Source organism: Helianthus annuus, chromosome 3, assembly GCF_002127325.2.
Source record: "Helianthus annuus cultivar XRQ/B chromosome 3, HanXRQr2.0-SUNRISE, whole genome shotgun sequence".
Taxonomy (NCBI): domain Eukaryota; kingdom Viridiplantae; phylum Streptophyta; class Magnoliopsida; order Asterales; family Asteraceae; genus Helianthus; species Helianthus annuus.
In genome coordinates this window covers 110,852,415-110,871,544 of record NC_035435.2, presented here as the reverse complement: position 1 = coordinate 110,871,544, position 19,130 = coordinate 110,852,415, and the positions used below count along the sequence as shown (strand labels likewise).

At 37.3% G+C, this 19,130-nt stretch overlaps 2 long non-coding RNA genes across 3 annotated transcripts; both read right to left on the bottom strand.

The window, feature by feature from the left end:
- Window positions 1-7,024: 7,024 nt before the first annotated feature.
- Window positions 7,025-9,924, bottom strand: LOC110927817. The gene is made up of 4 exons (XR_002585921.2): window positions 9,817-9,924; window positions 8,789-8,883; window positions 7,376-7,431; window positions 7,025-7,253 (listed from the first exon to the last, which is right to left on the bottom strand). It is a non-coding gene; the product is annotated as an uncharacterized LOC110927817 (long non-coding RNA).
- A 2,753-nt stretch (window positions 9,925-12,677) lies between these two features.
- Window positions 12,678-15,598, bottom strand: LOC110927815. 2 transcript variants are annotated; one of them, XR_002585919.1, is made up of 3 exons: window positions 15,470-15,598; window positions 14,442-14,536; window positions 12,678-12,906 (listed from the first exon to the last, which is right to left on the bottom strand). It is a non-coding gene; the product is annotated as an uncharacterized LOC110927815 (long non-coding RNA). The 2 variants fall into 2 exon arrangements; XR_002585920.2 differs by lacking the exon at window positions 12,678-12,906 and adding an exon at window positions 12,936-13,084.
- Window positions 15,599-19,130: the final 3,532 nt, after the last annotated feature.

Genomic DNA, 19,130 nt, shown 5'->3' with positions numbered 1-19,130 from the left:
CAGCTAAATACCCCGAGGGGGTAGGATGGGAATAAGTTCCTTCATCCCTAGGAGAACTAGACAATTGACGATAGGCGTCCGATGGTCCTTGATCACTCATACTGTAAACTAACAAATTGTCAAATAACACAACACAATAATATACAGATATGTATGTAACCGCGTAGCTTATTTCCTAACATAATAGATAAAATTTTGATGTCAGCAGAATACTTCTGTGGCTGAAATCAGTGGCTGTAGCTCTGTTACCACTCTCTGTCGCAACCCCCGGCCCTTAGTCACTTGGGAACGGGCGGCCGCGAACCAGTATCAGTGGTATCGGTGTTTAACTTTTTGGAAGCGGAATTTACATCAGGACCGTAGTTAGGAAATATTTTATCAGAGTAAAATACCACATTTTTATAATATTAAATACATGGGAAATTCCCAAGGTTCCATTACAAACATGTTTATAGGGATAAACCCTAATTTATTGAAATAAAACATCTTCTTTATTTAGGTAACTTTCATAGCCACTTTTCCAAGCCTTCAGTGCTGTCCAGCTGGCTTCTAATTGGCTTTCACATTTTGTTACCTGAAACGCGTTTAAAAACATTTTATCAGCAAGAAATACTGGCGAGTGAATCCCAATTTAATCAAAACAGGTGTTATCATTGTACAACATTGAGGGCGATCTCACAATTACATTTGTTTACCATTCTACCTTAATTACCACCCACGGTACTGTCAACCCGACTTGTATTCATGTTACTACTCACAGTGTAGTAACAAATTTTGTATACAAAACCCCAACTTACCGACGATAATTGTAGAATTACAAATACTCAATCACTGTGAAATAGAATTTAAAACATTGAGGTTTTGTAAAAACATTTTGTAAAAACATTTTGCAAAAAGGTTTACAAAAAGGAGATTACTCACATTGTTATTTTAGGTATTTCCTTTGTGACTTCCTGGTTATAATCTATTAATTAAACAATGCACACACGTTAGTATAATAACGCAATTTACATTAGTTATACCCTCCCGAGACAGAAACTCCAACGACTACGTCGGGCAGAGCCTCGACAGGCGTTACGGAGTACTAGATCAATCAGGCAGCGTATCTAATACGTAACCAGGGGTTATGATACTTACATCGAGGCAGAGCTTCGCTATTATCGTGGGTATAATACCCGAAGATTAATTCTAAAATTCAGAAATTGAGAGAGATCGAGAAAGTTTTGAATGAATTGGACTGAAGGCCGATGGCCGCTATTTATAGGGTCTGATCGACCCTTTCTCGCGCCCCGTGAGAGATAAACAAAGGGGCTTCGCGGCCCGCGAGTGTTACGCCCTAACACGTTTTACCTTAAAAATGACGCAGCGGAAAAAGGGCTTTAAAAATTTCTTTCCTTATTAACGACATTACTTTCGCGAAGGTTCCAATGCTAAAAATGTTAAACGTTCTATAAAAGAATTTACAACATTTATACTAAAATTTACATTACTAGACGTTATACACTTCAATTATATGACCGATCTATCCGTGCAATCCTTGCTCTTGACTCGATCTACCTCCGCTTCACTTTCTAAGTAGCAGAAGAAGTCTGTGTGGCACCTATGGACATAACATACAACTTAGTCATTAGTCAACGACAACATCATATAACATTAATCCCATATAATTAAATATTGAATAGCATTCGACAATTTAACATTAGTTCATCCAACTATCCTTACTCATCCTCTTATTTCAGGTAGAGCTTAAATTTCGTAAGAATCCGATATTCTCGTTCCTGCATTACATACCAACCTCAAACGCATAATTAGTAACGTTAAAACTCTACGTATTTAAATCATGCATACGTACCATCTTACATGTATACATACTCCTCTACATACACACATACCTTTCTTACGACCTTACATACGTGCATACACTCACACATGTCTTTACACATACATACATGCACAACCACATACGTACATACCTTTCCTACATCTTTACATACATGCATACGCTCATACATATCTTTAGACATACATACCTACACATCTACATACGTACATATCTTCCTACATCCTTACATACAATATTTACAAGGGTCTTAGACTTAGGTTTAAAGCCCATAAACATCTAAGGAACCGTAAAAATCATGTTTGGAAGGTCCGTCATAGTCCACGGATAACAAACCGAAGCCTACGACACGTAAATCAACTTAAATAACAAGAATTTAGCTTTTGAGACTTGGGGAGGATGTCGCCGACGCCCCTAGGGCCGTCGGCGACGGGCCTTGCATTCACCCGTAGCCCAAAAACCCGTAGGCAGGTAATTAACCCGTCAGCACAAAACTTCACTTTCTGGAGCCCGTCGGCGACGCCCCCATACCCGTCGGCGACGCCCTCTAGAAATTGCAGTTTTTCTGCAGTTCCGTTTCGTCGTCCGTACGCACTAAAACGCGCATAACTTTTGAACCGTTTACCCGTTTAACCTACCGTTTCTTCCTACATGCTTGTAAATTCATATTCTATCATATTAACTTAAAATCCTACCTCCGGATTAAGGAAATTCTTAACTTACGTGCATTTGACATATTACCATTTTCTAACTATTTGACCCGTTCGTGCATTTAACATCATAATCTGTTTATTTGACCTCAATCTCATATGATCTTTAATAGTTTCATTGGCACCTAACATAAAAGATTAAATTATCGGACGTCTTGCATCCTCTTAACCCATTTTCGCTCAAAAGCTTATTGTTGACCCGTTATGGGTATTTGCACATTAAATGAACCATGACATACAAAACCCTATACTTCTCTTTCATACTTGTCCAAGACATTACTCTAATCGAAATAGCTCGTTTCTAAACGACTTCTATGGTCGTTTGCCCGATATACCTATCAAGGGCATTTTAGTCAACTATGCTCTATCCTTAATAACAAAGGAATTTCTTACATAAGTAACAAATTCCACTACCTTGCTACAATTTCTTAATCACACCTACCTTGCTCGGATCAAAACTAAGATCCGTTTAATACATTCATCGACATCATACAATTCATTCCTATTTGACCTCAATTATCACATGTAATTAAAATGCATATAACATTACATAAACAACTAAGAAGTGATCACGGAATCACTTACCTTGTGCATCTGTGTTCATACCCGCTTGCTTGCCTCATCTTGACCCGTTAGTCTTTCGTGCTTGAGTCCACGTCCATGCTTGTGTGGGTCCGATTCTTTCATGCCGTCATGCCATAATAATGTTAGTATTCATGCTCATTCAAATTAACACACATTTACCTATTCTTATCAACATCGACCTTTACTAACATGCATAAGACATGATTTGTCAACCACGATATCTAATATCTTCGAAATCCCAATTCACTATCACACATAACACATAATCAATGCTCACATACTCATACTTTCATAACTCTACATTCGACAACCATATCTTATAAGAATCAACTTAGCAAAAATCCTAATTTCATCCTTTGTTAGTGAAGTTGTGCACCATATTCACTTAGTGCATGTTCACTCTTAACCGTAATTAAGGGATTAGTAGACCGCATAGCAACCTCACCCGTTCAAACACAATGTACAAGCTCCTAATGCATAAGTTTGACTAACATATACTTTCAACCCGAATTCATATACGAGTACCATCTAAAGCACATTTTTCAAGTTAGTAAGCTACTACTTTTATCACAACCGCTTTCTATACATGCAAACTCACAATTTTCATACAATTTCACTTTCTAGCTTCACCTAGTCATTTTATCAAACACTTGGTGTGCGTACAACTTACTATGCATAGTTTACAACTAGTTCAAGCATAGTCATTAACTTCTAAATTCCAACCACCAAGAGAGTGTTCAAAATCACATTCCATTCATACAATTCACCCTAAACTAACATCACAAAACCCATTTCAAGCTAGTAACAAATACGTCAAACAAGGATTGGACATGGGTAGAACACCCATGTCGCTACCTTTATTCAAAATTGTGGGTTTCTTCTTAAATCATCAAATTAGTTGGAATCATACATAATACATGTTTCACATAACGATTCTAACACATAATCACCCTTAATTTCATACCAATTCGTGGATTAATCAATAACCCACTTCATACAAGATGATCAAATCATAAATTGGAACTTACCTTATGATCAATACACTTAGATTATGTTGTATCTAGCCTCATGCATTCGATTTCTTCTCAAAATCAGGTTCAATTCTTGAGTTCTTGTAAGTAGTTGAAGGAGAAGGGTTTCCCCTTGCTCCTGATCATTCTCACGCACCCACACACCTTGTGTGTGTTAGATTTTTGTTTTTAATAAATTAACTTCCAAGTTTGGCACTCTAAGTCCCTCAAGTTTTAACTTACTGTCATATATGCCACAAGTTTCATCATTTAGCTTATCTAATAGGCATTTAACTAGGTTTATTAACTTAGTTGTTGTATCTCATTTTATTAAACATGGCAACATGCTAACGAATTTAATAATTCGAATTTTGGGGTGTTACAAGTCTACCCCCCTTAAAGAAGGTTTCGTCCTCGAAACCTTGCTCGTTCTTACTCTTACCCTTCTAATGTACTCATTCAATGGGTACATTACAACATAAGTCATTCGGGGTCTTTGCAAAAGTCTTAATCATGAAAAATTATGATCGTACACATTGTCCTTATCTTCTTAAATTCGTAATTTACTTTCATAATCACACGAGGTCAGGGTCTGATCCAGAGCTCTTATTAGTGTCTTTCACTTTACACTGCTAGTTTCTAGTACATACTATTCCTGGCATTTCATTCCTTGAACTTATTCCGAATGTATACAATTATTACTCGTAAAGACCTAAGGTCACAACTGGTTTCTAGCTTCCTATTTAACCATATGATATTCATACATTTACTAATCAAAATAAATTGATTTATTTCATACTACTCATACATCATATGCTATCTTTTATTTTGTTCACTATGAACTGTCCTAAACATTCCATTATTATCATTACTTCTGATTAGCTTTAAGCTCATGGGAAGGGTCGATATATTATCATATGCCTACCGCAATCATTCAAGGACTTATTATTACAACCAAAATCACCCTTCTTACACCTACTTATCCGTACTTAACATGAAGACTAAGCATTGTTTCCATGGTTACTTTCGTTATTAATGTCATGCATATCTTTTCTACAATGTCTTGTTCAATTGAACATGGCCAATAAGCCGAGCATCAAGGTTAGCATTTCTTATCAATTCTTGCCGTCTATTATATTCTATCAGAATTTCCACAGTTACGAGCTTTCAATTTCAATACCACTAGTTCGCATAGAAGTATTATTCCATATGTAACTTTCTATTTAACATCCACAAGTTAAACCAGTTACTAACCTTGCTAATTTGGCACGAGCCAACGTTTAACCACCCGAGTTGACTTGCTCCTTCACGATCCCGTATCTTAACAGGGTTGATCTTGTCCATCTGGTAACATGAGCTTCCATTCGTGAGCATTCTTTCACCGTCCTAGGTAGCTTTATTGCATCATGATTACTGCCAATCTTATTATAAAATTTGGGATTTACACATTTCACTCGATCTCATTCAGACATGTTGTTTATCATATCACCTCATTTATATATCAATACTTTCTCAATTCCTTCTTAAGACATTAGTGTGTTAGACCTATTTGTAACGGGTCAATACATGGCCATTTCTTATTATATCATTCTTATTTTTATATATACCTACGTGTCGAGGTACATGTTTGTACTCCTTTTCAATTCAGACATGCTTACGATCTCATCACTTCACTATTCCAGTGTTTTCTTGCAAACACTTGCCTTCCCGTTTTAAAAGTTAGTCATAATACTTATTTCGCTTACAATACTAATATTTTAGTTCCATTTGCTCATATACTTTCATTCCCTTTACACATTCGATTACCCAATTAAAGGGGTAATGGCATATACTCTCATAATGAGATTCAAGCATACCGCTTACGACCCGGTCACATCGGGTTAATTGCTTTCAACATAAATCTTTCGTTCTATCCGTATAACGGATTGAACCTCATACATTCGTTATTGCATTCACGACCACCCGTTCTAAACGGATGGTACCTTATCCTTACTCGACTTGTTCAACTTGAACCGGTCGACTTGCATAGCTTATTATAGCATTCGCTATCATAACCAAATCCGCAAGGGATTTGCATCATTCGTATCTTTCATCCCTTGAATCCGTCTCGCGGATTCAAGTATTGCATTCGCACATTTCATTCCTTGAATCCGTCTCGCGGATTCAAGCATTGCATTCACATCTTTCGTTCCTTGAATCCGTCTCGCGGATTCAAGCATTGCATTCACATCCTTCATTCCTACAAGGTACTCTCAATCCCCCGAGAGTCCTACTACCCATTTCACCCGCACGCCTAGCTGCTACCAAACTCTATCGGACATACCTGTAATAATTATCACGGTCTCACGAACGTCATACGTTTCTTGTGTACTGGCCAGGTACACATTCCACGTACTAGTTTCGTGCCTTCGTGTAATTGCCACCTTAGGTCCGAAGAATTTAGTTTCGGCTCGTGTAACCTTTTCAAAACTTATTTATCATGTTGTTATTATATTTTGCTAAAAATTTCTTTCACTTGCTTAATTATACCATTTCATATGCCCACACGTTAGGTTTACGTACCTGGGGTCAATTTGCCTTATTACTTGCCTTGATGTCGGTCCTAGACCGCATCCACGAATCATCCCTTCCAAACAATTGCGCTTACCCTTCACATAACATACTATTAATTTCCTTCAACTACATAATCTAATACATACTTACATTTGCTTTTGCCTTTAGGCCTTGATCGAGTCTTGGATTGCACGGGTTCTGGTCACAAGAGCACACCGGTTTGAGTTCAAGTATATACCTCCTTCTACTTGATTCTCTCAAACCAGGGCTCTGATACCAACTTGTTACGCCCTAACACGTTTTACCTTAAAAATGACGCAGCGGAAAAAGGGCTTTAAAAATTTCTTTCCTTATTAACGACATTACTTTCGCGAAGGTTCCAATGCTAAAAATGTTAAACGTTCTATAAAAGAATTTACAACATTTATACTAAAATTTACATTACTAGACGTTATACACTTCAATTATATGACCGATCTATCCGTGCAATCCTTGCTCTTGACTCGATCTACCTCCGCTTCACTTTCTAAGTAGCAGAAGAAGTCCGTGTGGCACCTGTGGACATAACATACAACTTAGTCATTAGTCAACGACAACATCATATAACATTAATCCCATATAATTAAATATTGAATAGCATTCGACAATTTAACATTAGTTCATCCAACTATCCTTACTCATCCTCTTATTTCAGGTAGAGCTTAAATTTCGTAAGAATCCGATATTCTCGTTCCTGCATTACATACCAACCTCAAACGCATAATTAGTAACGTTAAAACTCTACATATTTAAATCATGCATACGTACCATCTTACATGTATACATACTCCTCTACATACACACATACCTTTCTTACGACCTTACATACGTGCATACACTCACACATGTCTTTACACATACATACATGCACAACCACATACGTACATACCTTTCCTACATCTTTACATACATGCATACGCTCATACATATCTTTAGACATACATAGCTACACATCTACATACGTACATATCTTCCTACATCCTTACATACAATATTTACAAGGGTCTTAGACTTAGGTTTAAAGCCCATAAACATCTAAGGAACCGTAAAAATCATGTTTGGAAGGTCCGTCATAGTCCACGGATAACAAACCGAAGCCTACGACACGTAAATCAACTTAAATAACAAGAATTTAGCTTTTGAGACTTGGGGAGGCCGTCGCCGACGCCCCTAGGGCCGTCGGCGACGGGCCTTGCATTCACCCGTAGCCCAAAAACCCGTAGGCAGGTAATTAACCCGTCAGCACAAAACTTCACTTTCTGGAGCCCGTCGGCGACGCCCCCATACCCGTCGGCGACGCCCTCTAGAAATTGCAGTTTTTCTGCAGTTCCGTTTCGTCGTCCGTACGCACTAAAACGCGCATAACTTTTGAACCGTTTACCCGTTTAACCTACCGTTTCTTCCTACATGCTTGTAAATTCATATTCTATCATATTAACTTAAAATCCTACCTCCGGATTAAGGAAATTCTTAACTTACGTGCATTTGACATATTACCATTTTCTAACTATTTGACCCGTTCGTGCATTTAACATCATAATCTGTTTATTTGACCTCAATCTCATATGATCTTTAATAGTTTCATTGGCACCTAACATAAAAGATTAAATTATCGGACGTCTTGCATCCTCTTAACCCATTTTCGCTCAAAAGCTTATTGTTGACCCGTTATGGGTATTTGCACATTAAATGAACCATGACATACAAAACCCTGTACTTCTCTTTCATACTTGTCCAAGACATTACTCTAATCGAAATAGCTCGTTTCTAAACGACTTCTATGGTCGTTTGCCCGATATACCTATCAAGGGCATTTTAGTCAACTATGCTCTATCCTTAATAACAAAGGAATTTCTTACATAAGTAACCAATTCCACTACCTTGCTACAATTTCTTAATCACACCTACCTTGCTCGGATCAAAACTAAGATCCGTTTAATACATTCATCGACATCATACAATTCATTCCTATTTGACCTCAATTATCACATGTAATTAAAATGCATATAACATTACATAAACAACTAAGAAGTGATCACGGAATCACTTACCTTGTGCATCCGTGTTCATACCCGCTTGCTTGCCTCATCTTGACCCGTTAGTCTTTCGTGCTTGAGTCCACGTCCATGCTTGTGTGGGTCCGATTCTTTCATGTCGTCATGCCATAATAATGTTAGTATTCATGCTCATTCAAATTAACACACATTTACCTATTCTTATCAACATCGACCTTTACTAACATGCATAAGACATGATTTGTCAACCACGATATCTAATATCTTCGAAATCCCAATTCACTATCACACATAACACATAATCAATGCTCACATACTCATACTTTCATAACTCTACATTCGACAACCATATCTTATAAGAATCAACTTAGCAAAAATCCTAATTTCATCCTTTGTTAGTGAAGTTGTGCACCATATTCACTTAGTGCATGTTCACTCTTAACCGTAATTAAGGGATTAGTAGACCGCATAGCAACCTCACCCGTTCAAACACAATGTACAAGCTCCTAATGCATAAGTTTGACTAACATATACTTTCAACCCGAATTCATATACGAGTACCATCTAAAGCACATTTTTCAAGTTAGTAAGCTACTACTTTTATCACAACCGCTTTCTATACATGCAAACTCACAATTTTCATACAACTTCACTTTCTAGCTTCACCTAGTCATTTTATCAAACACTTGGTGTGCGTACAACTTACTATGCATAGTTTACAACTAGTTCAAGCATAGTCATTAACTTCTAAATTCCAACCACCAAGAGAGTGTTCAAAATCACATTCCATTCATACAATTCACCCTAAACTAACATCACAAAACCCATTTCAAGCTAGTAACAAATACGTCAAACAAGGATTGGACATGGGTAGAACACCCATGTCGCTACCTTTATTCAAAATTGTGGGTTTCTTCTTAAATCATCAAATTAGTTGGAATCATACATAATACATGTTTCACATAACGATTCTAACACATAATCACCCTTAATTTCATACCAATTCGTGGATTAATCAATAACCCACTTCATACAAGATGATCAAATCATAAATTGGAACTTACCTTATGATCAATACACTTAGATTATGTTGTATCTAGCCTCATGCATTCGATTTCTTCTCAAAATTAGGTTCAATTCTTGAGTTCTTGTAAGTAGTTGAAGGAGAAGGGTTTCCCCTTGCTCCTGATCATTCTCACGCACCCACACACCTTGTGTGTGTTAGATTTTTGTTTTTAATAAATTAACTTCCAAGTTTGGCACTCTAAGTCCCTCAAGTTTTAACTTACTGTCATATATGCCACAAGTTTCATCATTTAGCTTATCTAATAGGCATTTAACTAGGTTTATTAACTTAGTTGTTGTATCTCATTTTATTAAACATGGCAACATGCTAACGAATTTAATAATTCGAATTTTGGGGTGTTACAAGTCTACCCCCCTTAAAGAAGGTTTCGTCCTCGAAACCTTGCTCGTTCTTACTCTTACCCTTCTAATGTACTCATTCAATGGGTACATTACAACATAAGTCATTCGGGGTCTTTGCAAAAGTCTTAATCATGAAAAATTATGATCGTACACATTGTCCTTATCTTCTTAAATTCGTAATTTACTTTCATAATCACACGAGGTCAGGGTCTGATCCAGAGCTCTTATTAGTGTCTTTCACTTTACACTGCTAGTTTCTAGTACATACTATTCCTGGCATTTCATTCCTTGAACTTATTCCGAATGTATACAATTATTACTCGTAAAGACCTAAGGTCACAACTGGTTTCTAGCTTCCTATTTAACCATATGATATTCATACATTTACTAATCAAAATAAATTGATTTATTTCATACTACTCATACATCATATGCTATCTTTTATTTTGTTCACTATGAACTGTCCTAAACATTCCATTATTATCATTACTTCTGATTAGCTTTAAGCTCATGGGAAGGGTCGATATATTATCATATGCCTACCGCAATCATTCAAGGACTTATTATTACAACCAAAATCACCCTTCTTACACCTACTTATCCGTACTTAACATGAAGACTAAGCATTGTTTCCATGGTTACTTTCGTTATTAATGTCATGCATATCTTTTCTACAATGTCTTGTTCAATTGAACATGGCCAATAAGCCGAGCATCAAGGTTAGCATTTCTTATCAATTCTTGCCGTCTATTATATTCTATCAGAATTTCCACAGTTACGAGCTTTCAATTTCAATACCACTAGTTCGCATAGAAGTATTATTCCATATGTAACTTTCTATTTAACATCCACAAGTTAAACCAGTTACTAACCTTGCTAATTTTGCACGAGCCAACGTTTAACCACCCGAGTTGACTTGCTCCTTCACGATCCCGTATCTTAACAGGGTTGATCTTGTCCATCTGGTAACATGAGCTTCCATTCGTGAGCATTCTTTCACCGTCCTAGGTAGCTTTATTGCATCATGATTACTGCCAATCTTATTATAAAATTTGGGATTTACACATTTCACTCGATCTCATTCAGACATGTTGTTTATCATATCACCTCATTTATATATCAATACTTTCTCAATTCCTTCTTAAGACATTAGTGTGTTAGACCTATTTGTAACGGGTCAATACATGGCCATTTCTTATTATATCATTCTTATTTTTATATATACCTACGTGTCGAGGTACATGTTTGTACTCCTTTTCAATTCAGACATGCTTACGATCTCATCACTTCACTATTCCAGTGTTTTCTTGCAAACACTTGCCTTCCCGTTTTAAAAGTTAGTCATAATACTTATTTCGCTTACAATACTAATATTTTAGTTCCATTTGCTCATATACTTTCATTCCCTTTACACATTCGATTACCCAATTAAAGGGGTAATGGCATATACTCTCATAATGAGATTCAAGCATACCGCTTACGACCCGGTCACATCGGGTTAATTGCTTTCAACATAAATCTTTCGTTCTATCCGTATAACGGATTGAACCTCATACATTCGTTATTGCATTCACGACCACCCGTTCTAAACGGATGGTACCTTATCCTTACTCGACTTGTTCAACTTGAACCGGTCGACTTGCATAGCTTATTATAGCATTCGCTATCATAACCAAATCCGCAAGGGATTTGCATCATTCGTATCTTTCATCCCTTGAATCCGTCTCGCGGATTCAAGTATTGCATTCGCACATTTCATTCCTTGAATCCGTCTCGCGGATTCAAGCATTGCATTCACATCTTTCGTTCCTTGAATCCGTCTCGCTGATTCAAGCATTGCATTCACATCCTTCATTCCTACAAGGTACTCTCAATCCCCCGAGAGTCCTACTACCCATTTCACCCGCACGCCTAGCTGCTACCAAACTCTATCGGACATACCTGTAATAATTATCACGGTCTCACGAACGTCATACGTTTCTTGTGTACTGGCCAGGTACACATTCCACGTACTAGTTTCGTGCCTTCGTGTAATTGCCACCTTAGGTCCGAAGAATTTAGTTTCGGCTCGTGTAACCTTTTCAAAACTTATTTATCATGTCGTTATTATATTTTGCTAAAAATTTCTTTCACTTGCTTAATTATACCATTTCATATGCCCACACGTTAGGTTTACGTACCTGGGGTCAATTTGCCTTATTACTTGCCTTGATGTCGGTCCTAGACCGCATCCACGAATCATCCCTTCCAAACAATTGCGCTTACCCTTCACATAACATACTATTAATTTCCTTCAATTACATAATCTAATACATACTTACATTTGCTTTTGCCTTTAGGCCTTGATCGAGTCTTGGATTGCACGGGTTCTGGTCACAAGAGCACACCGGTTTGAGTTCAAGTATATACCTCCTTCTACTTGATTCTCTCAAACCAGGGCTCTGATACCAACTTGTTACGCCCTAACACGTTTTACCTTAAAAATGATGCAGCGGAAAAAGGGCTTTAAAAATTTCTTTCCTTATTAACGACATTACTTTCGCGAAGGTTCCAATGCTAAAAATGTTAAACGTTCTATAAAAGAATTTACAACATTTATACTAAAATTTACATTACTAGACGTTATACACTTCAATTATATGACCGATCTATCCGTGCAATCCTTGCTCTTGACTCGATCTACCTCCGCTTCACTTTCTAAGTAGCAGAAGAAGTCCGTGTGGCACCTATGGACATAACATACAACTTAGTCATTAGTCAACGACAACATCATATAACATTAATCCCATATAATTAAATATTGAATAGCATTCGACAATTTAACATTAGTTCATCCAACTATCCTTACTCATCCTCTTATTCCAGGTAGAGCTTAAATTTCGTAAGAATCCGATATTCTCGTTCCTGCATTACATACCAACCTCAAACGCATAATTAGTAACGTTAAAACTCTACGTATTTAAATCATGCATACGTACCATCTTACATGTATACATACTCCTCTACATACACACATACCTTTCTTACGACCTTACATACGTGCATACACTCACACATGTCTTTACACATACATACATGCACAACCACATACGTACATACCTTTCCTACATCTTTACATACATGCATACGCTCATACATATCTTTAGACATACATACCTACACATCTACATACGTACATATCTTCCTACATCCTTACATACAATATTTACAAGGGTCTTAGACTTAGGTTTAAAGCCCATAAACATCTAAGGAACCGTAAAAATCATGTTTGGAAGGTCCGTCATAGTCCACGGATAACAAACCGAAGCCTACGACACGTAAATCAACTTAAATAACAAGAATTTAGCTTTTGAGACTTGGGGAGGCCGTCGCCGACGCCCCTAGGGCCGTCGGCGACGGGCCTTGCATTCACCCATAGCCCAAAAACCCGTAGGCAGGTAATTAACCCGTCAGCACAAAACTTCACTTTCTGGAGCCCGTCGGCGACGCCCCCATACCCGTCGGCGACGCCCTCTAGAAATTGCAGTTTTTCTGCAGTTCCGTTTCGTCGTCCGTACGCACTAAAACGCGCATAACTTTTGAACCGTTTACCCGTTTAACCTACCGTTTCTTCCTACATGCTTGTAAATTCATATTCTATCATATTAACTTAAAATCCTACCTCCGGATTAAGGAAATTCTTAACTTTCGTGCATTTGACATATTACCATTTTCTAACTATTTGACCCGTTCGTGCATTTAACATCATAATCTGTTTATTTGACCTCAATCTCATATGATCTTTAATAGTTTCATTGGCACCTAACATAAAAGATTAAATTATCGGACGTCTTGCATCCTCTTAACCCATTTTCGCTCAAAAGCTTATTGTTGACCCGTTATGGGTATTTGCACATTAAATGAACCATGACATACAAAACCCTATACTTCTCTTTCATACTTGTCCAAGACATTACTCTAATCGAAATAGCTCGTTTCTAAACGACTTCTATGGTCGTTTGCCCGATATACCTATCAAGGGCATTTTAGTCAACTATGCTCTATCCTTAATAACAAAGGAATTTCTTACATAAGTAACCAATTCCACTACCTTGCTACAATTTCTTAATCACACCTACCTTGCTCGGATCAAAACTAAGATCCGTTTAATACATTCATCGACATCATACAATTCATTCCTATTTGACCTCAATTATCACATGTAATTAAAATGCATATAACATTACATAAACAACTAAGAAGTGATCACGGAATCACTTACCTTGTGCATCCGTGTTCATACCCGCTTGCTTGCCTCATCTTGACCCGTTAGTCTTTCGTGCTTGAGTCCACGTCCATGCTTGTGTGGGTCCGATTCTTTCATGTCGTCATGCCATAATAATGTTAGTATTCATGCTCATTCAAATTAACACACATTTACCTATTCTTATCAACATCGACCTTTACTAACATGCATAAGACATGATTTGTCAACCACGATATCTAATATCTTCGAAATCCCAATTCACTATCACACATAACACATAATCAATGCTCACATACTCATACTTTCATAACTCTACATTCGACAACCATATCTTATAAGAATCAACTTAGCAAAAATCCTAATTTCATCCTTTGTTAGTGAAGTTGTGCACCATATTCACTTAGTGCATGTTCACTCTTAACCGTAATTAAGGGATTAGTAGACCGCATAGCAACCTCACCCGTTCAAACACAATGTACAAGCTCCTAATGCATAAGTTTGACTAACATATACTTTCAACCCGAATTCATATACGAGTACCATCTAAAGCACATTTTTCAAGTTAGTAAGCTACTACTTTTATCACAACCGCTTTCTATACATGCAAACTCACAATTTTCATACAATTTCACTTTCTAGCTTCACCTAGTCATTTTATCAAACACTTGGTGTGCGTACAACTTACTATGCATAGTTTACAACTAGTTCAAGCATAGTCATTAACTTCTAAATTCCAACCACCAAGAGAGTGTTCAAAATCACATTCCATTCATACAATTCACCCTAAACTAACATCACAAAACCCATTTCAAGCTAGTAACAAATACGTCAAACAAGGATTGGACATGGGTAGAACACCCATGTCGCTACCTTTATTCAAAATTGTGGGTTTCTTCTTAAATCATCAAATTAGTTGGAATCATACATAATACATGTTTCACATAACGATTCTAACACATAATCACCCTTAATTTCATACCAATTCGTGGATTAATCAATAACCCACTTCATACAAGATGATCAAATCATAAATTGGAACTTACCTTATGATCAATACACTTAGATTATGTTGTATCTAGCCTCATGCATTCGATTTCTTCTCAAAATCAGGTTCAATTCTTGAGTTCTTGTAAGTAGTTGAAGGAGAAGGGTTTCCCCTTGCTCCTGATCATTCTCACGCACCCAAACACCTTATGTGTGTTAGATTTTTGTTTTTAATAAATTAACTTCCAAGTTTGGCACTCTAAGTCCCTCAAGTTTTAACTTACTGTCATATATGCCACAAGTTTCATCATTTAGCTTATCTAATAGGCATTTAACTAGGTTTATTAACTTAGTTGTTGTATCTCATTTTATTAAACATGGCAACATGCTAACGAATTTAATAATTCGAATTTTGGGGTGTTACAAGTCTACCCCCCTTAAAGAAGGTTTCGTCCTCGAAACCTTGCTCGTTCTTACTCTTACCCTTCTAATGTACTCATTCAATGGGTACATTACAACATAAGTCATTCGGGGCCTTTGCAAAAGTCTTAATCATGAAAAATTATGATCGTACACATTGTCCTTATCTTCTTAAATTCATAATTTACTTTCATAATCACAGCGAGCTAGACTATCTAGGGTTTAGCTTTGTCGAATCACAAGTGTAGGTTTGACACGATGCTGCCACGTGGCAGCTCAGGGTTCCGTCTGGTGGCCAGCACTCGCGCCCCGCGAAGGATCAGGTGCAGTCTGTCGCGCCCCGCGACAGACTTAAATTATTGTTTTTATTTGATTTTTAATTATATAAAGGTATTTTGGGCCTATTTTTCGTGTACGGGATGTATTTTTGGACGTATAGGGACGTTCTAAATATTTTAGGAGGGTTGTTATATTAACTAAGTTGAAAAGTGTGAAATCCTTTAGATCTTGAACCAACCTCGATTGAATGATGCTCCTCAACAATTCGCCCAAGCAAACTGAGTGGAAATCACCTTCGAGAGGTCTAAATTAGATGATTTCGAGAAAATATTTAAGTGTTTGTGTGATTTTGATGAAGAAGATGGTGTAGAAGTGATTAGAGGTGAAGATTGACGAAGAATTTGAGAGAAAAAGCTTACAATTAGGCCTTAAATCGCGACTGAGTGGTTGGTGGCGGATGAGAGAACCAAAGTGTTGAAATGAGACACGATGGCCCTATTTATAGGTGAGGGTGAGATTTAAGGCGGTGCGAGAGTTGCGTTTGGGCGGATGGCCATCCGGACAGATAGTCATCCGAGCGGATGGTCATCCGGTCGGATGTCCATTTGGACGGATGTCCATTCGGACGATCGAGTTGAGTTTGTTAGTTTTCCAACTTTGGTTCGTTTGTTAAGCATTGCGTTGCGTTTGAACATTGTGGCTACTTTAAGCGTTTTAGTGGATAAGTAGTATCGTGTTATGTTGTGCTTCAGCGCGATAAATTGAGTTGCGCGTGCCAACGTGCGTGCGTTTAAACAAGTATTAGTACTTAGATATTTATATATAACTAGTAATATCATATAATAGGTCATAGCATCAGTAACTGCGTTTCGAGTTTGCGTTTGCATTTGCGTTTGCGAGTAGCGTAGCAATAACGTAATAATTTATGCGAGCATAATGTAAGCGTTGAGATATAGCGTGTTGTAATAAGCGATGTAGTGCGAAAAATATGCGAAGTAGCGTAGTTTGCGATATAGTTTACATTATGATCCGAATCTCTGGTGCTAGGCGTAACGAGTGTAACGAGAGTAACAAGTGCGAAAGTGCGGGTTGTTACACCTTACTAGTTTAACCCATTTTTCACAACCCACCAATATGATTAACACATTTACAATTTGAATACTACTCGCTAAACTGTTTGATATATTTAAATAAATAAGTTAAACGAGTCCTGTTCGGTTAACGATTCTTCTTGCAGACTGCAGAGGTTTTGTCCACCTCTTCTTCTACAGATGTCTGCAGATGTGATCCGCATACTACAGTCATTTTACCTCTTATAAAACAAACCGCACCTCAGTGATGTGAGGGAAAACATTGTTGAAACAATAACGCTTATTTTTTAATATTATTATTATTATTATTATTATAATTATTTTTGAGCATGTTTTAGTTTTCTCTCTTAACTTTTTTTTCCTTTGAAAGACAATGTTTCTTCTAGACCCAAGCACACTTGACCTTCAAGAGGAGCTTTACTTTAACTCCGAAGGCTTTGCCATTGGGCCCAACCCTCACCCCTCTAACAACTTTTTATAATACAAATTACACCGTTTTATAAAGTTTCGGTTATGTCTTTACGACGTATTTATTTTTTTATCTACGTGTAGATATAAATTTTACTTGAAAGCTGAGTTGTATAGTAATCTACAAGTAATTAGAGCACAAACATACATGTTATCAAAATACCCTGTGATTTAGTTTTTATATATAAATTGACGTTGTTTATCATTTTCCTTATTTCAATAATATGATATAACCAGATATAAAATTTTGAATATACATTTGCGACTTACTTATTTTTATCTACGTTAACATCGAATGGATCAAATATAATTGAACCTTTCAACCGTGATGAACATAACCGATTCCGTCCGAACAATATCGGTATGATTATTTGTATTTTATGCTTTCCGATGTAAACTATCTGGAAATCGGTATGATTATTTGCATTTTATGCTTTCCGGTGCAAACTATCTGGAAAACAAAGTTGTATTAGTACTAGAGTATATTTTTGTAATGTAAGCTATAACGAGGGTCGTGTTTTTCTTTATCGTGATTAAACCGAACTGATACCACTCGTATAACATCGGTATTGGTAACACTATTCGTTTTTATGCTTTTGGGTGTGTATAGGGCTGTAAACGAGCCGAGTCGAGCCGAGCTAGACTCAGCTCGAGCTCGGCTCGAACTCGATTCGAGCTGGCTCGGCTCGAGCTCGAATTTCAAATCGAGCTGAGATTTGAGGCTCGAGCTCGGCTCGATTAGAATTCGAGCTAGCTCGGCTCGGCTCGATCTAGCTCGAACTAACAAAGAACCGCAAAATTTATTACTTAAAAAGCCTTTAAAAATGAATTTCTTCATAGCCTAAGGGCCATAATTGCCATTTAATTTAACCATATGGCTAAATATGCAAATATAAATAGTTAATTCACTTTCTCCTTGTCTTTACCTTCTTTTATAGGGGAGATACACTCTTAGTTTTTGTTTTCTAAGCGATGTGGGACAAAAAAATGAAGGATGTAAACCTTATCGAGCCAGCTCACGAGCTCACGAGCCGAGCCAGACCAAGCTCGAGCTCGGCTCGTTTATAAATCGAGCCGAGCCGAGCTGGCTCGTTTACAACCGAGCCAATTTCGAGCCGAGCTTTCTTCGAGTTTTTTTCGAGCGAGTTTCGAGCGAGCTGCGAGCCACGAGTTTTTTGAACACCCCTAGGTGTGTATTTCATTGATAATAGAGTTGTATTCACAACAAAGCATCTTTTTGGTACCGTAAGCCATAGCGAGTGCCGATATCATACTGGTACGACCGTACCATAACTAACAAAATCGTTACCATTTGAAAGCAGGGTATCAGTACCGCTATTCTTTTTTTTATCTTCTTTGTCTGTCTTACCAAATGTCGGTATTATACTAGTACTGTAATAAACGAACTGATATCGACTGTAAGTTTGCAACAAAAACACGATAAATCCCATTAGTTCAGTAA